Below are 22,202 nucleotides of genomic sequence, written 5' to 3'. Positions count from 1 at the left end.
GAAATACACTAATAGAAAACAGTGATGTTTATTAGTGTAGTGTGATTGCACTAAGTCAATAATCCTAGATTTGTGATGGTTCCTGCCTAAAACAGCATTGAGCAGCTTCTGGCTGGAAGGGACCATGGAGTAGCCACGTGATGGGTCTTAGAAAGGTTGAAAAAGGTTGATGCTGCACCCTAACGGCTCCAGCATCAGTAGGCACAGCAAGCTGTCCTGGATACAGCCCCTGAAACTGCTCAGTGCACATGAGGGAAAAGGGCAGGACTGGCTTTCCTGAGCCAACAGGGAGCTTCAGACTCAAGGCTTATCTCTGTGTGCCTCTCGTGGAGCCTGAAATTCCCTGTTAGCTTGGCTAGTGCTCTCATCATTCATAGTGATAAACTCCACTAATTCCTAGGGATAGAACAGGTAATTAAATGAGAACGTGGCAAGCAGTGGGTATACATATTATATTCATAATCTGAGCCTCCCTTTCTCCTGTTTATTCTTGGGAGAATATTGTTTTTTGATAATAGATTTTTCTTTTGTTAATATTTATCTCATTTTGTATATGACATGATCTTGTTCTCCTTACTTGGGTGCAGCTCTGGTCAGCATGGAGCTGCTGGCGCTTGGACCTTGTGTGAAGATTAACAAGACTCATCCACTACACAGCAGAGGAGCTGGTACTGTTTTATAGTCACCCTGCAAGTATGTACAGACTCTGATCTGTGTCTATATTTGGCATCTAGATACTCCTAATGTGGAAAATACTGCCCATGGGAAAAATGCAAAAAATTGACTGAAGTTTCTGCTCATGAGGAATTATTTTAAAAGACAAACAACAAAACAAAGGAACGGACATGAGCTTTGGGTAGGATGGTGTAAAACGGTGCACAGCTCTTTACTCTGTTTAAATAATGCCAGTAAGTATGCCTGTATTAGTCTGCTACTTTTTAGCTCCCTTTCTAGTTTGTAGATTATCACAAATTTTCAGTGCTTCTTTTATGAGTACTCAGAATGTAAAGGAGGAAATAAATTAGATGAAAGTAGTAGACCTCTTTCAAAAATGAAACTAGTTGCTCAGATTTCTCAACTGCACATGTTGAACTGATGACAGAGAAAAAAGGGTCTTGGTTTACAATTAAAGATATTATGCAGAATCCTCCTAAGAAATCAAAATATAAGGATCTTGAATTCAGAATTTAATAGCTAATACTTTGCAAAATATTAGTTTTTCAGGCATTTTAATAATCTGGAATTTATAGTTTAAGCTCCAGCTTGTCCTTTAGCGACAGACATTAGATTACACACTTTCCATAGAGAGGTTCTCCAATTGAAGAGAAAATGTAGACTTGATACAGAAGTAACACTTCGAGACTGTATGGCCTTGTCAGATGGAAAACTTGTCTCATCAGAAAATGCTGCTTCTGCAGCTTTAGAATGTGTGGCTGTTGTAGTAGACCATGATTTCTAAGGTACAGATTTATTTTGCTTCGTTCCCTTCTGTGTATGTGTATGCACACAAATGCTGATGGGAAGCTGAGTATAAAGTATTACTCAATTTAACTGTGGTTTTTAAAACAGTATTTTCTACTGAAATAACCAAGTATATAAAAACTCTTCATCATGTGGTTCGTACCTGAAGCTACATAAACATTTGACAATACTAATAGCTAAAGACAAATTGCTCAATAATAAATATCTTTATAATATTACCATCATAGCAGTGCTCATATATTGAGAAAGATAATTAGAGAGTAGGCACGCCACTGGTGAGGTGTAATACACTGTTCTGGAAAAGAGGCTAGGCAGCTTTTACTGGGCAAATTGTTGAAAATACTCTTTGGAAAGACAGCAAATGTTTTTTTGTTTGTGTGTCTGTTGAGTAATCTCATGTTCTTTGATCAAGTCCAAGAGAAACCATGTCTCAAGGTTATTGTGTAAAAGGGACACAAACTAAGAAACAAGGTGTTATGTGAAATGAAGTATCATAAGCAACCAACAGTGTTGCTCCTTTTAATAGAAGTTTGTTTTTGTTCCTCTGAACAAACTAGTTATATGAATTCTCTGTAATGATATGAAGAAACTTCTACAAATCTTACAAATGTATCTTGTGATTCCTTTATCCTAATTAAGGAAGCAGCACAGGGCTTCTCCTCAGGAGTCTGTTAATATCTGTACTGCCAGGGGCACTGGGGCCTGGACAAGTATATAACTTTGAGAGCATGGTTTGTCAATTCAGTAGTTCTCACTCAAGTCAAGAAATTCGTAGGCGTTTCTAGGCATATTATGTTCTCTTAGTAATGGCTTTTATTTACATAGCTGCCTTCTGAAAGGGTAATGTGTGGCTATAGCCGAGGGTGATAGCTGAATATGTAATATGTCACACACACACAGCTGTTAGTGTTGTGTAGACTGGAGAACATGAGCAGAAAACACAATTTTGAACTTTTCTACTTTTTCAGATTCCTCTTCAAAATAGCTAATACATCAATGTAGGGGAGTGTTGTTCTTTGTTATAGTTAGTAACATGGTAATTTTATTTTAATACTTAAAATTACAGCTTAAATCAGATTCTGGGAGTAAGAAGAGAGAAAATCTTTTTGAAGACTCATCCTTAAAGTGATGGGCAAAGAGAAGGAATAGAAGAGAATCTACTTAAAAAGCAAATGCTTAAAGAAAAGTAGAATAATTTCTAATTGTGCTACTAGTTTGCTTGCCTTTGCATTTGTCATCTAGGTATAATGGTCCTAAAAACCTCATACCCTAGCTGGTTGGAAGCCTCTAAAGATTTCACTGGAAGTATTTTTTGCTTTATTCAGAAAATGATAAATTCTTTACGTAAGGTTTTTGTCCCAGAGTTGTTTCTGGTTTTATACAGGATGGGAGCAGTGTGAGGAGCCTTCATCTTCTCCACAGATGGCTATGGAGAGGGAGGTTTTGGCTGTAAGATTTTATTTATATCCTAGATGAAGGTCAAGATAATAATTTTTTTCTTTTTATTTTTTTTAATCTGATAAGATTCCCCTATCATCATTACCTCCAAGGAACTTGTTAATATTTCATAGTTCTGAAGAGACATAGTGGGCACCATTAAATATTTACATCTCTCTGTGAAGTCACGCTGATGCCACCAGGATAGCAAGCTTTATATCACACATGCTCTAATTCACCCTAAACACCCACTGTTTACTAATCTTCAGCCCCCATCTGTGCTGATAATGAGGAAGAGGAAATGGAAACAGCAGGGATTACATGCTACTGAGAAGTCCCAGTTTCCATGCCTGGTTGTAATTCTTTCAACAAACTCTTGCTGACTGTGCTCCTGCTTTGAAGTTTGAACACCTCTGTGTTACTGCTGAGCTCTTGTGATTTGGCAGACAGATTTGGGATTTTTGTAGTTGCTTTAGCAGCTCCATATGATGATGTGCTCTTGTGCTCACAGGTGCTATGTTCACTCAAGGTCAGGAGCAGTACAGATTGTATTGCCCAGTCACTGGGATGTTAATAGCTTGTATTTGCTGGTGGCAGGTAGCAGATGGAAAGTGTTCTTCACAATATCCACTGTCGTGTGTGTGTACAGATATGGCCATATCAGTGAGGGAGGTGAGATTCCATATAATAAATAGTGCCTATTTTTGTAAGGCCAGTGACATGTATAGGTTTGAATCGCGGCATTCATCGTGCTCAGTTAGCCTGCATCATCTGGGCCAGAATCATCAAGTGTGCTGAAACTGAGCTTTGCTTGTTTCTAATCTGAACCAAAAACTTCAGAGCCCATGGTTGCTTTTCTAAACCCTATAGTTGGCAAAGGACAGCAGATTATTTGTGTAAAAGGCCCCACAGCCACAACCATTAACATCCTGGTGTAGTTCAGCTGTCAGGTCACTGTGCAACTTATTGCTGCTGGGGTGGTCCTCTTTATTAATTCAAATACTGTTTGATTCCGTCACAAGTGATGGGGAGTTGATTTAGAGTCTTAAAAACCAATTCTTGTCATTTACAATGCTAGGGGCACATCTTCATTAGTCACCCAGGTGTGCAAAAGGAAGAGTTTCAGGTGGATTTTCCACTCAGAAGATAAAATGGTTTTGTCTCATGTGTACATGAAGTGAGATCCAACGTCAGTTACAAGCAGTTGGCTTACCACCCAATATAGCTGCCAGAAATCCCAGAGGGGCTGCAGTCCTCCAAAAGGTGCAAGTCAACAGAGTCCTTATCTGTGACAAACCCCCTGTTGCAGTGTTCTATGGTCAGAACTGGCAGATCCCTTAGAGTCTGTGGTGGCTCAGGCACCAAGAAGCTTACCAGAACAGACCTTGTGAGGGCTGTGGGGGCTTGGTGAATTCCCCAGTTGTCCCACACCTTCAATGTGAGGCTCCTGTGAGGACCATGGAGCCACAGTGAGGTGCTGTGGCTGGAGTGACACCCTCAGAGGGCATTTTGCTTGGGCATAGCTTAAAAAGGAGCTAGCTAGGAGTTGTTCACTGAGTGATTGCATTACCTGCACCTTGAACAATGTGGAGTGAGGTATCTGGGGGTGTATAGAACTACATTTGCCCCATCTGGGGCTCCAAACACTGCTCTGGTATGATGCAGTATAAGTCACTATAGGTCTTCACGTAGCATTAACACGTTAAAAGTGATTTTGTAAACATAACCCCTTGAGAAGAAGAGCAATAAACTGTCCCCTTGTCAGTGACAACTGTTAGCTCAGGAGCTGCTGGGTGAGCAGCTGAAGACGAGCACAATGAAGCTGTGTGTTGTGAACAAACACAGCAACTTCCTGAACTCTTCAACTTCCCCTCTGTGCCTCTGAAGCCTAGGGTCCAGCATATAATGGCTCTGCGTGCTCAGCGCCAGAAAGTGCTTAAGCTGCGTGCATCTTGCAGTGCTCTCAAGTGTCTTCCAGTGTAAATAATACCCTGATCACTCTTTGGCCAGTTGGCTTGAAGTTGTAAATCAAGGCAGAGCAGGTGCATCTGTGGACACATGTTTGTACATGCACTCAGAATGCAAAAAAAAACAAGCTCAGAGGTACACGTTCAAGTAGGCTTATGTGCACCCAATAAGTCTCTTGCGGGAGCACCCATCTTGTGGAGTAGTCCTTTTTTCACTTGTGTATTTCCTTTTGTGTGGGAAGGTGCATGTTTGCATTTAAAATACTTAATGTCTTTTATTAGACAGATGCAATTTGTGCAACATGTAGCCACAGTACTTCCTTGAATTTGAGAGGTTTGTACTGGTCTTAGCTTGTCATGCTGGACAGATTTTCTCCTTTTTGGAGCTCCTCACTCCACATCCATCTGTATCTTTGATGGTATCTGCCAGCTTGCAGGGAAGGTGGGGTTCTCTGTGGGGTTGTTGTAGCACAAGCACAGAACTTAGTGGTCTGTGAAGTTCCAGTGCTGGTTGCTACCTCTTTGCCACTGCTTGCTCCTCCCACCACTCTGTGGGGAGGAAGGGTCCTGCAGCCATTTCCTCTGATTTTCTATTACAGCTTGTCAGATTAACCACAGATAGAAGGAATTGGAGCTCATTTGACTTGTTTGGTCAAAGTAAGAAGCCTGTGGGGAGAAGGCTGGGAGGTGACCCCTGGCTGGCGGTCACTGGAGGCTGCTCACAGCAACCAGGTCTTCATCTAACACATTTCAATTTAGAAGATGAGATTTTTAGTGGAAGTTTCATAATGTACTTAGAAATTGTGTAAAATGCACCAAACAATCTGTGCAGAGGTATCCTGTGTTGGCTTGCTCTTGGCTTCTCTGTGCAAGCTTTTGTGTTGCAACCTGGTGGCATCGCAGCCAGCTTCACGTCAGCAGTTGTCCCTTGCTGACTGAGAGTGACGGCACCAGGGCTTAAAAAAGAAGAATCAAAAAGTTTTAAATTCTGAAGGCTAGATCTGTTCCCTTGATCCGCTTCATCTGCTAAAATACCAGCTGTTGACTGATGCTGTAAACATACTCATCTGATCCATGATTTTACCATCTATTTTTTCATGACCTATGTTTAGGCTCATTTATCCCATTCTTAGATGATAACATGTGGATACATACCAATGAGAAGTGTATCTTTGCTCTTCCAAAGTCATAAACCCTTTCCCATGGGACTGAAACTCCTGTGAAAATTGTTTGCCACGTTCAAATGAAAAATATATCTAAAAATGGACACCAACTACAACTATTCAAAGTAGGTACATCAGTATTTTACCACTTTGACAGCATGGGAAGTGATTGTCCTTGGGCTAAACTTTCTCATGTGTGCAGTGTAATTGCATTCTCCACTATTGTGGCTTTTTTTCCTCTTTAAAAAGGGGGTGGCAGGAATTGAACATACTGTAATAGAATCACATTTAGGATTTGATATTAATACACAGAAATAGTACAAAAAGGACCATTGAATCGTGTAGTGACTCAGAAGGAAACGGAGGAGGGCTCTTTCTGGATCTGCAGAAATGTCAATGGTTCAACACTGACATGCCATGGGAGCAGAAGTCTCTTAAACATGCTGTAGAAGATAGCTTCTTTGTTGGGTTTTAAAAAGTAAATGAAGCAAGTCTAGCAAGGTGCGGTGAGGAAGCGTGGGGTCACGTGCTGCTCTACAGGAAACGAGATTGAAGCAACTGGGGAAGTTCAGAGCTCCGTCACCTCCACCAAATTCAAATAGCACAGGTTAGTCCTTTTAAAATGACTTTTAACCATCCTAAATGGGGTCCGTATGTGGATTTTCACTGTTCTGGAGGACTGGGGAGCTTGTAAGCCGTTAGCATGGCACTTGTGTTAGAAGCTAGCAAGTGAGGTGGGCTTCTCTGGCAGGGCCTTACAGAGGCAAAAATAGGAAGAAGGTTTTCTGTGAGTTTGTCTGTGAGCTGGGAGCCTGCCTTGCTGTTTTACGGGCAGCATGGGGCTGAATCCTCTTAGAAATACGAATGATCTCTCTGACATTTTAAAGATTTTCATGTAATCAGCAGATGACTGCTTGTTTCTTGTTTGTTTTTGTTTTCAAACATGTTAAAGCTTTATAGCTTATAAACTTGGTACCAGCCAAAATGAAAAGTTATAGCTGTTCTGTTTGATTTTACTGATGTCATCTCTTTTTAAAGCTTTTTCTTGTTCTTTGTGGTATCTGTTGAGAAATTCCATCTCAGCCCTGCTGTGGTAGAGGCTTTTTGGCCTGGGAGCCCCCTGTGTTGGGCAGGAAACAACACTGGTTTGGTGCTGCAGCACTTGGAGCTCTCATGGCAAGCACATTCGGAGGGATGCATGTTTTGTATTCCTACAAAAAATGCATTCATTATTTTTAAATATCTAAAAAATTGTTATTAATTAAAACTGCTGAACGTGAAGTTGAAGTGAAAGTTGAAAAGAAGATAAACTTCAGGATGACAAAATATAGAGTATTGTAGTAGTACTTTACAGACTCTGTAATAAACCTTGTGGTTTAGCTATGCAGCTCTCTATTGTGCTAACGGGAGAGATCCCTGGAAATGAATGAAAGAAAATCTTTCCTCTTGTATACATGAACTTCAGCAACAACGTGGTCCTTCATCCCATGAGGCTGGTTAGACTGGATGGTGCCTATCCTAGCAGTGATTATAATATGGGATGAGCCCCACAGGGACAAATCCCACAGGCAAGAACCCCCACCCAGCCAGCTGCAGGTGTACGTGCTCCTGGCAAGAGCAGATGGGCAGAGGAAGTGACACAGGATGTGCACATAGCCCACATCAGGGGCAAGGATGCTCTTACTTGGAAACTGCAGAGCCTGGTGTCTGGGCAGCCTTGTGGAGCTCGCTATTAAGTTTTAAGCTTTAGAGTTTTGCAAGCAGCAGTCTCTGGCCTTCGCTGGGCCCCTCTGCTTCTGTGAAACTACCATGTTTTGCAGGGAGTGACGCAGATCTGTCCCAAAGTAGTCTTTCTGCTCTATTAAGATTTCTAATCTTCAGCTCCGTATTACTAAGAATGCAATTTAAAACCAATTTAATAAAATCCCACTGCCGACATTTTAATTTCGGCCTAATCCTGCTTTATAGTCACTCATTTCATGCAGATTAGGAATTGTTTTAGACTACATACAATGGCTTGTAAATAATATATTCGACCTTCCACACAGCGGTTCATACCAGGGGTTTGAAACGGAATTCCAAAATAGACTAGTACACTTTTCTAAATAATGAAAGCCCCCAGTTTCTCCCCTTATACCCAGAGCAAGCCCAGCCAGCCAGGAGCTCCTGACAGGCCCCCAGCACCAGCTTGTGTTAGGGAAGGCAGGGCAAGAACGTTTCTTTCCCAAACAAATTTAAAAGGAAATCTGCAAAAAGAGAAGAGGGAGTAAAGAGTACAGACTAAACAAAAGGAAATAAATATGGGTTGGAATGGGAGAGAAGGAAACCAGGAGAAGAAAGTAGTAAAAAATGGAACCAGATGGGGACAAGTTCTGTACTTGGGAAAATAAAACTGCTCTTTCACTGAAGTTCAGAAGGAAGGGGGAATGGGTATATGTGTGTGCACATGTTCATAACATCTATGGAAGAAACATTCCTTTTTCTGTATGTTTTTTTTTTAAATGATTTATTTTGGTTTCTTTCCCTTGGGTAGTATTAGTAATTCTGAGATAGCTGACTTCACCTTACTGAAGCTTTAAAGTTCCCTTAATTCTGCAAATAAACAGAACAAACAACACTCACAATGCCACTTTAATCACCAGCCAGCTTTGCTTCCCTTAATATGCTGGGCTGCAGTGCACTGTTGGCTTCATGTCCATGGTGCACGTGGGCCCACAGCACTGCGTTGTCCTTTTCTGCAGAAGGGAAAGTATGAGTTAAGGTGTGCAACACCAGCTCATGCAAACCCAAATTGTAACGGCAGCTTTTACCAGGCTCCCCGTGTGGGTTTCATTTCACTGTGTAGTGTAGGCATGAGTTTCATACCAGTGAGGAATTGGAGTCTGGAGACTTTGATCTCTAAATGTAAGTAAATCCATAAAATACAGAACAGTTACTGTTTTTATACTTTGCTTCAGATTGACTGGGTTGTTGAAGACATTTTGCTGTTTATTATTAAGTACCTCAGATTGGACAAGGGTGTCTTTTGCTACAACATCATTTGCAGTATGTCCCACTGACATCTTGATGGCCAGCCCCTCCTCCCTTCCCCTCACTTGAATGGAAGTTGTGCAAATCATTTCTGTAGTTAGCTGTTACAACCATCTCGAGGTTGAAGGAGGTTGTTTTTACTTTTATTTAGTTGATTTGTTTCAAATTTTGCATACATTTCTTTTCTAGCCTAAACTACAGGCTAGACTTCCTTACAACACTGGTCAACAGACCATGGCTCTTTTTTAAGGGGAGCAGTAGGTAACTCCAGTCTTCCTGAAATATCCATCCACATATGTTTTTAGGCTTTTCTGCTTTCATTTCACCATTTATACTGGCTTTTACAATGCTCTGTTGAAGTCAAGGCAATTATCTCAAACTTGTTTGAAAACAAATTGGGGCTTTTTGCCTTAGGAGCTGATACTGAGAGCATAATCAGTGTATTTTCCTTTTATTTTCCTCTTTAGATGGAGTCAGCTTCCTCTCTTAGACACTGCCAGCTCTCATGCAGAGTTTATGCCTACACAGGGAAATGCCCAGCAGAAATGTACCCAGGCTCAGTGGTCCCCACCATTTGCAATTAATAATGTTACGGGTGGTTTTTTTTCTTCCTTGCAGGAACGTACAGCCTGGGAAATGTTCCTGCAATCTAATTAACTTCAGCAAGTGCATTGTGGAGTGGATTTGTCAGGCCTCGTGTTCTGCCCAAGCATCTCCAGCTGCTGAGGAGGTACAGAGCCCTGGGGTCTGCACAGGGAGGAGCGGGATAGTATTACTGCGTGAGTAGCAGTGCAGGAAGCAGGGCTACAGCACGTGTAATCTCCAGGCTGTGAAATGCCTGTTACTGTCAGAAGGCATAGAGCCATCTCGTAAGTACCACTAAAGGTGTCTACTTACAACGTGGTAATTGCAAAAGATTATTTTTTGCAAAAGTCACTTTTTTTCCTTGTTAGGATTAATGGCAATGCCAGTTTACTGGTGTGATTCTATGTAGCACACCTTTCTTACTGTCAGATTTAAGTGCTTAGGTTATTCTAGTTTTTCCACCAAATCCACAGGCTTTTAACATATGTAGTGCTTTTTATTCATCCAGTAGCACAGAGCTAGCAGCAGAAGGTTTTAAGGCTTCACAGGTGGGGCTGCTGGTGGGTGATACGGTTTGATCAGGTACTGTGAATTTGTAGTTGTCCTCATCTAGAGAAAGTAATGTTACTCTTGAAATCTGCACAGTGAAGTCTGGGATGGAGTACCTGGAAAAATGTCACTAGCCATACAGCTAATGAAATACTAGAATAGCTGGCTGAAGGGTGTTGCAGAATTTCTCTTGCTGGAGATTTTTAAGAAGAGGTAAATACCTGCCAGGAATGGTATTGTGGCTCAGAGGAAGAGGAAGAATATTCTCTTTCAGCCTTTATTTCAGTCTCCTCATTGTCATTAACTTTATATTTTGCTGGCTACTGATGAAAGTTGGTTAGTTATTTTTAAAGACAGTAAACAGTTTCATATGCATGGTACAATATATCCCATGCTCCACTTTCTATGGAAAGCAGGTGACATGCTGCTCCCAAATTTCTTGAGATTTTGCTCTTTTCATTGTAGCATCACCAGCTGAAGTGAGTTTATGTTGTGTACTGTGAGAGAATATTGAGTTATCACTAGCAGCTGGTGAGGTCTGCTGCTGATATGAAAGGGAGACCTGGAAAGCTAGGCTGTGCAGCTTTGAGTGAGAGACAGAGAACGGTTCATTTTTATCTTGGACCTCAAAACTCTGGTACTAATGGCAAACTTCACTTCCACACTGGCTGTGCAAAACCAGTTTGGTCTTTGTTGAATAAAATTTCTTAGTGGCAAGTTTTGATGGATCAGGGCTCACCTGAAACAGCACTTGGCTGCAGGCTTGGCTCACATAACAGGCACCTTTGACAGATACGCAAGAAAATGATCTTTGCAAAATCACTTGTTTGAGGATTGCCAATCATCAGGACTGCAGCTGAAGAGAGAATGTAGACTTTATGAGAGTAATAATGTCTTATGACCTGCTAAAACCAACACAAAGCTTCCTTACAGCTGTGGATTTGATCCAGATACAAAAGCTTGCAGAGCTTCTGCAGATGAGTTCTGAAAAGGTGTTCTTTTTGCTAGAAGCTTATGACCTCAGATTTGAAGTGATTCTTAACTCTACATTTCATTACTAATTCTGGTCCTGGAAACAAGAGATGCTGGAAATCTTATTTCAGTCTGCTATGTGCTAACTTAAATTTCCAAACTTACTTAAACCTGGTTTGATTTTGCCCCACATTGCTGGCCAAACCATTCAGACAGGTTGAACAAAGTTTCAGCCACATTTTAAAGGATTCAGCAAGTACAATGCTGATTTTAGCTAGGGTTTAACAAATGGGACAGCCACTCTTGTTAAAAGAAATTAAAGGGGAAATTGGCTGCCAACCCCAAATACCTGCTGTGTCAGGGCAGCTGCCCTGTGCAGACCAGCCTGAAGCTTTTTTCTCTGAGCTTTTGTTAGATTGAAATTAATGAAGATGAATTTGAACAGTCACGTGGAGTAAAAGTACCTGCCAGTTAAGTATATGCTAAAACGGAAATACAAGTGTTGAATGGATAGTATGTGGCTGCTCTTGGTTTTGTGGGTATGATTTTTTTTTTTCCACAGGGGTGGTATGGCATGTATACATGTTTGGTGCTAGAAAACTACTACATTTTGTAAAAAAAAAAAATAAAATAAAATAAAATAAAAATAAAAAAATAAAACCCTGCACTCTGAGTACCAGCAGGGGCATGGCTAGGTCTGCTCTCTTGCATGCAGGCAAATTATCTCTAAAATCATCTGCTTCTTGAGCACCCTGTGTAGGGAGGATACATGCACAGTCAGCTCGATGTGAACCTGTATGTGATGTTACACATCTCCGTGGAACACCTTGCTATATGAGAACATTGGTTGTCAAAGGTCCCGGGGAATGGATGGAGTATAAATAAGTGAAATAAAATGCAGATAGCTGAATGAAATTGCTTTTGTTTAAAATGTCAGTGACTCGGGCAGAGACTCTGCTTTAATGTATTGGATCTACCAGCTTTGGAGTGTGGCTTGAACCGTGGAGCAGAGTGCGGGGACAGCAGGGTTGTGACAGCATATAGTCTGGTCACACTATTTCCTTCCCAGAAGGGCACTGTAGAACATGCTCCCTCTTTGTTTACAGGAAAATTGGCTAGTGGTTGCCTTTAATCCATGGAAGACGTTGCCCTGCCTTCCTTTTTTTTCTCAGCAGAATCCATTTATATTCATTCTTTCCAACTTATCTTTGCTTGCTAGCTGAGTAAGTGCTTGCCATCTGCAGCTGTAAAAAGTTGTTTCCAAAGTGAAATAAATTGGAGCAAAGACTTCTGAGGAAAGCAGAAGGGTGTTTTTTACTTCGTTGTCCTTGGTTGGTTTGAGTTTGACTTGTGCCAAGCTTTAAACAAGTCCCCTCTACAGGACACTGGGACCCCTTGCTTGTCCCCATCTGTGTCCTTCCACTGCCAGCTCTAGCGGCACTTGCTCACCTCAAGTCCCTCCCAGTACAAGGCAGTGAAAGATCTGAGCAGTCAGTGGGAGAGCTTTGAGCTGGGAAGTGTGTGGTAACTTCCCATTTGTCCCTATTATTTTCATTTTCCAAGAACACGTTATTGAATACTGCAGAATACCAGCACAAAAATAGAGGATTTAATCCCTCTCTAAGTAGAACAGGGAACCTAAATTCATAGGCTGAGAAGTCTTTAATATAATGTTAGAATTGCTCTGAGCTTTTAAGAACCACAGACTGATACAAAACAGAACTTTGTCATCTATTAGATAATTGCCAAAATAAGTAAAGAAGCATATGTCATAAATAAAGTCGTCAGAAACTGTACTTAATTATGGGGCTTTTAACTGGACAATGATAATTTTTGAATAAGTATGGACAGCTTAACTGTTCACTCTTGCTGTGGGTGTTTAAATTGGCATCATCCACTGCAAGTGCATCCTGTGAGTACCCAGGTGCATATGTGCAAATTTCATAACCCCAACATCAAGGCTGAGTCTTCAGTTGAAGTGCCAGGGATAAACACTGAATCTGCTGTTTGAGTGTTATCGCACCTCATGGGGCTTTATTTCATGCAGTCAAGTCCTGCTGCAAGAGTAGACCAGGTTCCAAGATGTTTGTAAAAACAGCTTTACAAGGCTTTTTTTGAGTTGAGTTTTGTTATAGCTGTACTCTAGAAAGTGAATTAAAAGGTACTTGTGGTTGGTCAGTGCTCTGATCTCTACTTAGCTTATGGTGGTATAAATACGAAGAATTACTTGTGTTGCTTGGATTTTGCTCTTTGCATTTTGGCAGCTTATTTGTAAAATAACTGAAACATCTCTTTGCTATGCCTTCCCTTTCCAAGTAACTATTGATGTTTTTTCTTGCCAAAAAGCAGCATTGGAAATATTTAACAGAAAAATTCATCCTTGTATTACTCAGGATGTTTTCCAGATTGGACCAAATGGAAATTGTTGGTGATAGGAACAGAACACAAGTGCCACACCTACATAAGTGCACAGCATACATGCAGGCTTAGACACTGAGGGCTAAGGTCTCTCGTTGCACATGTAAAGGCATTCAGTACACTGTGGGTTAGTTTAGATTGATTCACACAGACTCAAACCAAAACCAAACAGAAATCTAGCATTCCGCCAGTCCCCTGAATGGCAATCTGCGAGAGCAGCCTGGGGCTGCAGGCTCCTTGCCTGATGATCTCCAGTAGTACCACTCCTCCCATTCCACCTCCTGCATGTGGTTTCAGTTCATGAGGCTGATCTGGAGCTCACCCTCACGCTGGCCAAGCAGTCAGCATGTGTTGGGCACCTCTTGCCTTTGCTGCTCCACGCAGGATGGCCCATGTGCTGGTGGTGACCAGCAGGACTATCACCAAACCCCTAATTCTCTCTGGAGCTGCTCTTCACGAGAAGCCTAGCCCGTGTAGGCAGGAGATCCTCTGCAGGCATTCTGCATGTATTTCCACTGGGGAGCAGTTCATTTTGTCCCATAACTAGTCTGAGAGGCAGGGAAGTGCTGGCCAGTTCAGAGCAAGACATGTGATGGGCTCAGTATTGCAGGGGAACAGAGTTCTTCATCTTGCCTGCCAGTAGGCTGTATTATTCCCAGAGCTTGAACCAGCAGTCCTCGTAATTTATCATACATATTCTCTTCACTCCTTTTGGACCCTGCTTTCCTTTGGTTAAAGTCTCTGTAGGTCTGCAGTGAAACCACAGCAGTTCCTATCAGCTGAGGAGAGCTGATAGATCTTTATAAAAATTTAGACTTTTAAAATCAATCTTTTCTTGATGTGGCAATAAAAGCAATGGATTAACACAGTTAATATGGGTATGTCATAAAATCTGTTGGTTTTTAATAGAGAAAAAAGATGGTCTGGTTTAGTAGGATTTATATGTAATACAAAGAATCAAGCAATATAGAGATAATGGCAACCTTAAATCTACTTTATTTAATGGTTATCTGGTCTATTCATTTTGTACAGGGCATATAAATGTAGTTTTTGAGTTTTCTTACTGTACAATATTTTAATAGCAATAATTTATTGCTTCCTCTATCTGCTTCTCTGAAATAAGTTGCAGGAGAAGTTTCTTGCTGGCTTCCAACCAGGCAAATAATCCGATAGTGCAGGAACATAACATTTCAAACTTGTTTTTAAATGGGTTGGAATGAGACACCATTTGCCAGTACTGGCAGGATATTAGATGATCATGTAAATTCACACCTGAAATTGTATGTTTTCAATAACACTGTTGCTTTTCTTTTTGTTTTTAAATGTATCCATTTCAAACAAAAAAACAGGTAGGGTAGGATATTGAAAACTCAAATGAGTCTCTTATCCTCAGTTCACCTTGGACTTTGGGGTTTGTTTTGTTTTGTTTTTATTGGGCAGAGCTTTTAAAGCTTTGTAGCTCCTTCTGGAAAGATGATCACCTTTTGGCCATGGTATCTGTGTAGGTTGGGCTGAGCTACAGCTAGCTACAGCTGGCTCCAGCGTGCAGAAGAGGTGACTGGGAAGGGCACGGGGGGCTGCTTGCTAAAGCAGATCCCGTTTGTTTCAGATTACTTTTTGCTTCTCCTTTTCCCTCGCCTTAGTGTTTCCACCCTGATGTTAAAATCCTTTCCACAGATTTGTTTTTATATTGCTGAGAACCTTTTAAAATAATTACTGAAACCGTAGCAGCCCAGCTGAAAGCTTTCTGAGACTTAACACAAAATACGCAGCAGGCCAAACCTCAGAGGGCAGAGGCCCTCTTCCAAGAGAGCGAGAACGGATGCTGAGAGCTGCTTTGATGGCTTGTGCGAATGGACACTTTGTCATCCAACTCCCTGCATGTGCACATACCCAGTGTACATTGCACAGCTTCAGAATGCTTCAGGCTTTGAAAGTGATATTTGTTTTTAATAACTGGATGTTAGTTATTACATACATTATATGAGAAAAAGTTTCCTTTCATAGCTATTCTCAGAGGAGGATCTGTAATAAAATACCAATCACAGTAAATACTTAAAACACTTAAGTATTCAAAGAAATTGTATTGTTTTGTTTATATTCATTTATACCTTAATAAGCTGAAAAAGTTCGTTTTTTACTTGGCTTTATTATTTTCAAGTTTTCATCATTCCCTGTGGGAATTAGAAAAGAATTTCTTTGTAAGAACCCAACGGAGTCTACAAAAAAAAAAAAAAAACCCTAAACTTTTCACAGTCATATTATTAAAATAAGCATTTGAATGGCAGAGCAAATGCTATTTTGCAGCTCTTTGCAGGTCGGAGAAGGTTTGCAAGCATGAGATATAAGTTGTATGCAGATTGAGTCCTCATTTAGTATCAAGTCAGTCTGTAAGGCCTGATGTGACTTTCTTTTTGGTTTGTGGTCTGTTTTTCAGTAGGCCTTGATCCACTGAGACAGATGACAGTGTGCCTTGCGGTTGCTCTCTCCAGAAGCGGGGTGCCAGCAATGCTGAGCACAAGTGATGGCATTTCTGTGCAGGCTGTGGCTGTGGTCCTTCCCCCCTAGTCTCATGCATCCACAAGATGGTGTTGCAGGTGCCAGCACCAACCTTGATTGCTGAGTGCAGCATTCCTCAAATGTGTTCCTTATGTGCAGATATGATTCATGGCCTCACAAATGATCTCAAGCTACAGTGCAAAGCCTTGCACGGCAGAGAAAGTCAGGATGTTTATTGGGGTGTACTCTTAATTGTTAAGTCTGATCATCCTGAACCATTCAAACACTTTCAGCGAAGTTGTAAGGCACAGTAGGTCTCATCCAGCCCCCTCCGAAAACTGAGTCTGAGCCTTTCCATTAACTCATGAGTCTAAAATCAGACTCTCCATCTCCACCCATTTTAGAGAAGATTTGAAGTCTCAGTGCTTTGCAGCTTCAAATCATCCAAAATTAACTCTCAGAATGGAAAATACTTTTTTTCTTTTTAATTAAAATCTCTACCAGACCTAGTCGCCTGTTTCTTGCAAAACTGATTTATGGGGCTGGCTACACTGAACAGAGGCTTTTACTGACGGTAATCTGGCTCTGAGGCGGTACTCGTTTTTCTGAGCTGTCTGTGGCTGATGGGCTGCCTTACATTATGCAGATCTGGGGCTGTGTTTTGTTTTGTTTTTCCCACACTCTGGACAGATCAGTCTTTGATTGCTCCTCTAAGGACAGGTATTCGAGTTACCTTCTAATTCATGTCGACACCTGGATTGTAAAAACTCTAATGCAGTCTGGCTTGTGTGGTTGTCTTTCCCTGCTGACTGTCCTGGCCACTTAGTGTTTTGTTTGGGCTTTTGATGTGAAATCTGAACTAATGACACTGTAGTTTTTCAGCATTCTTATAGGAATATTGCAATATTTACATTAGAGTGGGATTGGAAAACAGTGTTTTAAATTCATACCATGTGTCTGGCCCTCATGTGCCTCAGCTATTTCCCCTTTAGAGGGAGTCACCATTTTAATATTATTTTATAGATGCTAGCTTTAGTCGACCAGTCACAGTTCTCTGCAGGTTTAGTAAGAATTAGCAGATCATGATAAAGAAAACAGCTTACATTTAAAAAAAAAAAAAACAAAAAAACAACAAACCCTATTGGAAACCTAAAGCCAATTGAATTCTAGACTTAGGCCTATGGAGGAGTAATAATAATTTGACAATGTGAGATTCTTGATCTTTTCCTGTGTGCCTTCGTTACAGTAAAATCCTTTCTACTGTTAGTCAGGACGTGAGTGAGGAAAGCTTGGGAACAGCCCTATACTGTTATATTACTGAACAGCCCTACCACAGTAGCCCTATAGCTACTGTGGCCTGAGCATGGCAGACAATGCAGCAGAGGTCCTAGAGCTCCTGCCACATAACCTGTGCCTCCAGACAGGAGCCACCTTTCAACCCAGCCTCGAAACTGACAGGTGGAGAAGCCCCTCACCTTGCAGGCACCACTGCAAAGTGGACGTGTGGCACCCTGATGCGCAACCACAGTCAGCAGAAGTCTTCCAGCAGCATCACAGAGCTCACTCACTAAATTTGGTTCCTGTCACTTACTTCCGTGCTGGCTGAAAGGTGCAACAGTTCAGACTAACTCTTAATTCTTGATAGTTTTTTGGCTTATTATACCACAAGACAGTGGAGAGAAGGAGAAAGAAGTCTTCCAGGCTTCTGTCAGTTTGATTCAAGTGGCAGAATTTCCTTCTTGCTTCACAAAGCAAACAACTATTCAGGTGTACAGCATCCTAAAACAGAGAAAAAGCTTGACATATTATATATGTACGTGGGTTTGCTCTGTATGTTGTATGTATTTGGGCCAAAAGTAAAAATGCAGGGAAGTGAATGTAAAAAGATGTTGTTTTCTAATAAGTTTATAAGTTAATAAGTTTGGAAAGCTGAGCAACACTGTGTGGTGAGAATATGTCCACAGATTTTATGCTGGCAGAAGTGATCCAGTTCTTCGAGTGGATAACTTAGCTTAGTGCTCTTTTTATGACTTAGAGTTGGTTGAAGCTGGAGGCAGTTCTGAAAGGCCTTAACTTCTGAGCCCGACTGTTCACCCTACTGACAGCTCCTTGTGCCTAAAGCCACTAACATTTCTGGGAGGAAGCTGTGTGGCACAGCGCATGCTGTTGAGCATCCTCTGACACTGAGTGATGACTTGTGTAGTAATGAGGTGCTGGAAAAAGCAGCCCCATCAGAGAGAAGGACTGTATTAGGAGCGCTGTTTTGTGAACTCAGTGTGCACAAGGAGGAACAGATAAGGGAGTAGGATGGAGAAAGACATCAGATCCTTGTTCCCCTCCATTATGTTGTTGTGCCCAGGTAGGCGGTGTATCCCTGTATAGCTACTGCAGAGAACCAAAACAAGTGTCCCTTTCTTTAGGATGGTGTACTGAGGCTTACTTACCTCAAGCCTGGGTGAATCCCACATTTGCTGTGTTGGGCAACATGCCTAGGATAATACAATCTTTTGCATTGTTTCGAACATTTGGGCTGGCCAAAAACTGTTGGATGATTGATGGTTGAATGCTGCAGACAACTGTGCTCTGGACAGCTGAAGTAGGAGCTCAGATACCAGCAGCTTGATCCTTAAGCATCACTTTAGCCCAGGAGAGAAGTTGTTTACTGCTGGGCATTTCTTTCTCAATGGTCTAGGGGAAGAAGTTTCTCTTTTCTTGGGAGGGTGTGAGGTGCAGGGTCACAGGTGGGCATCAGGGCTGGGATATGTCTCATAACTGGGAACATCCTGGCTGCGTTGGCCCCACCTCCTGCTGGGAATGGCACCTGGGCATGTGCTCATTGTGGATTAGCTGTGAGCATGGGGGTAGAAACCATCTCCCAGAGTTCCAGCAGGCAGAAGTATTTCTGTGAGTACTAGCTGAAAGAAGCTCCAGCAGTATGGGCTGGATGGAATTGACTGCTATTTTCAGAGAGGTACTTTCTGCTGTAGTGTATTTGCTCTTAAATTGTCTTTTCTCAAGTTAACACCCAAACACTTCAGACGATCAAATGCTTTACCTTTATCTTTCATGTAGCAACTGTAGTGGTGAATGGGGCACTCCTCCACAGCTCACTATTGCCAGTGATCCTCCACATATCTTGAAAAACGTGTCACTGAGAAGCAAAAAAACTTCTTAAAATACTTGGATTAAAACAACATTCTGACACCACAGTGGCCTAGTTCTTAGCTGTAATTTTCCATGGATGCAGCACTGCTGGCTCTTTGCAGCATAACTCCTGGCTTATGACAGGGGAGGCCTGCTGCATACAACTTGCCATGGGCAACAAGCACATAAGGCCGTTCTTGGCATCGCATAGTTGTGCACTGATGTTTGTCCCTGATAAAATGGACCGACTCTCTGGAGATGGCATCACCACAGAATTTTCCTGGGCCTCATGCATATAGAGTAATTTCTCCTGTCAGTTTCTCTTTGTACTCTCAATTTCTCTGCAAGTGGTTGTAAGGGTGAAACATTGGTGCCTCCTTTCCTATCTCAGCTTCCTTTGGGCAGGGTGAGAAAACCAACCTTCTCACACCCCGTGCCATTCTCTGCAGGCCTGTAATCCCTGCACCAAGGGCAGCACAGTTTCAGTGATGAACCACCCCTAAAAGAGCAGTTAAAGGACCCAGAAATGCTGAGAGGGGCATTTCTGATGTCACTTCCCTTCTTTATCCCGGTTAAGACAAGGAAGACCCAGTTCTTCTGCTACAGCTGAATATGGGTTGGATACAAAGCATCCCAACACTGTCTCAGTTGCATCTGTATGGGGTCACTTAAGCACCTGTCAGAGGCTTTGCCAAATTTCTATTTGTGTGAGTGACGGGTCAGGGAGGCTCTATATGCTCCTCCTCCCCCATCTAGGGGAATTCCTCTGTGGTCTGTTCAGGTAGCTTCACGCTGCAATGCGTTTGGTTAATGCTGAACCCTTCAAGGGGTTAAAACCGTCTATTTTATACATATTTACAAGTTTCTATTTGTTTAGAAACTGAGCTCTTGCTATAATAAAGTGGAGAGAAGAAAAACATGCCATGTGTTTTGGGTGGCATTTACTGGCATGGTGGGTACCTGTGGCATCCCCTGGAGCTCTTCTTACACCCATCTCCACTCTTGCACTCCTGCTGCAAAGGACTGCAGTGTGGGATACGTAGTGTTCTCAGTGTCACCCCCACCGACAGCAAGGGGAGCAGCAAGGGATGTGGGTGAATTGAAACAGTTCAATAGTATATTTTGTTAGAAAATGGTTTATGAAAATGCATTTTTTGTGTGGTGCTGATTTTTTTTTTCCTATGGAAAAACAATTGTTTGTGTACTATTTCACAACTATTTTGTCATGCGGTTAGTTAGCTGTCCTTTTTGCGCTGAGAGCTACCTTGGCAAAATACTTGGTGATCAGACTTGATTTCCTTAAATTCTCTTTTTTTTTTTTTTTTTAATTCCGTAAGTGGAAGCAATACGTTTTGAAAGAGCCACATCAATAACGTTATAGATTTTGAGCCCTTTTTCACAGAGGAACAATCAGCGTTTAATCAGTGACTACATATTTTTCCCCCTTGAGTTCTATCATTTCTGTTTTATATCTGCAGTTGTTTGTTCCTTCCTCTTTTTCTGCTTGGAAATTAATCATGCAGGAAGCGATTAACCGCAGCGAGCTGTCTGTCTGCCTGTGACTCAGTCCGTGTGAGGGGTGCCTGGACCGCCTCGAAATGGCTGACAGCAGGCGAGCCCTGCAGCTGCAGCCCAGTTGTTCACGCTGTGAATCCCATGCAAAATGTCCCTCTTTGGCACTTGTCATGCTTCTGAGGAGATCTCTGAGGTACTAAATTAAATCTGAAATGCCCGGAACTTGTATTTTGGAGTAGTGCCACTTTTGCGTGTGGGTTGCCTGGCAGGGCAAGAGCTCATTGCTAAATGTGGCATGCTCTTGTGTCTCCCCTGAGCTTTGCTTTTTTATTTATTTATTTTTTTTTTTGGGGGGGGGTGCTGTTAGTTCTTATCAAGATGTGTTGCATATAATAACGTGCTCTATCTTTGGAGCTCAGAGGTTGGCATTTTGATGATAGTTACCTTAATTCTTGCTGCTTCACTACCAGAATTTATTTAAACCTAATACTTCCATATAGCAGTGATAACGGACCCTACTGACTAGAAAATGCCCAAGAGCGTGCATATTAGGTTTCAAAGTTCTGATGCTCCTTCCAGCTTTCCTTTGGACTGAGTTCTTTTTCAATACACTGTGACACTGAATGTTACAAGTAGCTCTGTTATCTGGGTCAGCAAAACTTATCAGTTACTGTTGCAGGTATTTTATGCTGTCAGCTGATAGCAATCGCAGTTAATGTCTGTTCCATAAAATAGGCTCTTTCCCACTGACTTAGAGCAGATAATGAACCCTGAGTCCATTGCTGATGCGTAAGACGAAAGCCAAAGCTTCCCTCTAGCTGCAAAGTTGCACTTAGCATCCTGGGACACCTCTGTGCTTTGTGCAGAGCAGTGGTGAACAAAGCAGCAGCTGGATGAAAGTCCTGTGCAGACTGATGTGTCTTACTGACTCTGTAATGGATGCATTATACTTATGAGTACGAGCGCGTGGGTTTCTGACTAATGCCATGCAACCTCTGTTCTGATGGCTCCTAAGGGAAGGATATAATCTAGGATGTAACAGAGGCCTACAAATCATATTTCTTACACGGGTACAGGAAAGCTGTCTTTTCAGTAGACACAGGAATGCTTCTAGTGGAGCCTGATATTTCAGTGACACGTGCTGCATTTCTAAACAAACAGATAGGAATGTCATTGGTGACCCAGTGGGGTCATCTAAAAGTCATATTCCAGGACCATTTAATTCATACTTGACATTTAATTACCACTTTTTATTTGTTTTCTCGACCCAAAATTGTTCTAAATTGTCACATCAATTCCAGCAGATCTTTTCCAGGAGAGTATCAGTTAAATATCACTGGAAATATCACAGCTTCAAAGCAAGAGCTTTATGTGTAAACAACTTGAGGCCAAATGCTGCTGAAGTTTGGCCTTTCTCAGAAGCTTGCCATCAGCCTCTGAA

The 22,202-nt window shown here is 41.8% G+C and overlaps 1 protein-coding gene across 2 annotated transcripts in view; it reads left to right on the top strand.

The window, feature by feature from the left end:
* Positions 1 to 22,202, top strand: part of WIPF1 (WAS/WASL interacting protein family member 1) — a 45,590-nt gene that overhangs the window by 9,515 nt on the left and 13,873 nt on the right. The window contains exons 1-2 of one of the 2 annotated variants that reach the window (XM_065751419.1): positions 6,619 to 6,656; positions 9,698 to 9,809. The gene's annotated coding sequence lies outside the window, so the exon portion shown is untranslated. Of the gene's footprint in view, positions 1 to 6,618; positions 6,657 to 9,697; positions 9,810 to 22,202 lie in introns of those variants that run through there. The other variant, XM_065751418.1, reaches the window with a different exon arrangement.

Source organism: Cyrtonyx montezumae, unplaced genomic scaffold (genome assembly GCF_038088225.1).
Source record: "Cyrtonyx montezumae isolate F1298 unplaced genomic scaffold, pur_monq_1.0 scaffold_7, whole genome shotgun sequence".
Lineage (NCBI taxonomy): Eukaryota > Metazoa > Chordata > Aves > Galliformes > Odontophoridae > Cyrtonyx > Cyrtonyx montezumae.
Note: the sequence above shows the minus strand (reverse complement) of the source record. Positions and strands in the feature narration are given on the sequence as shown.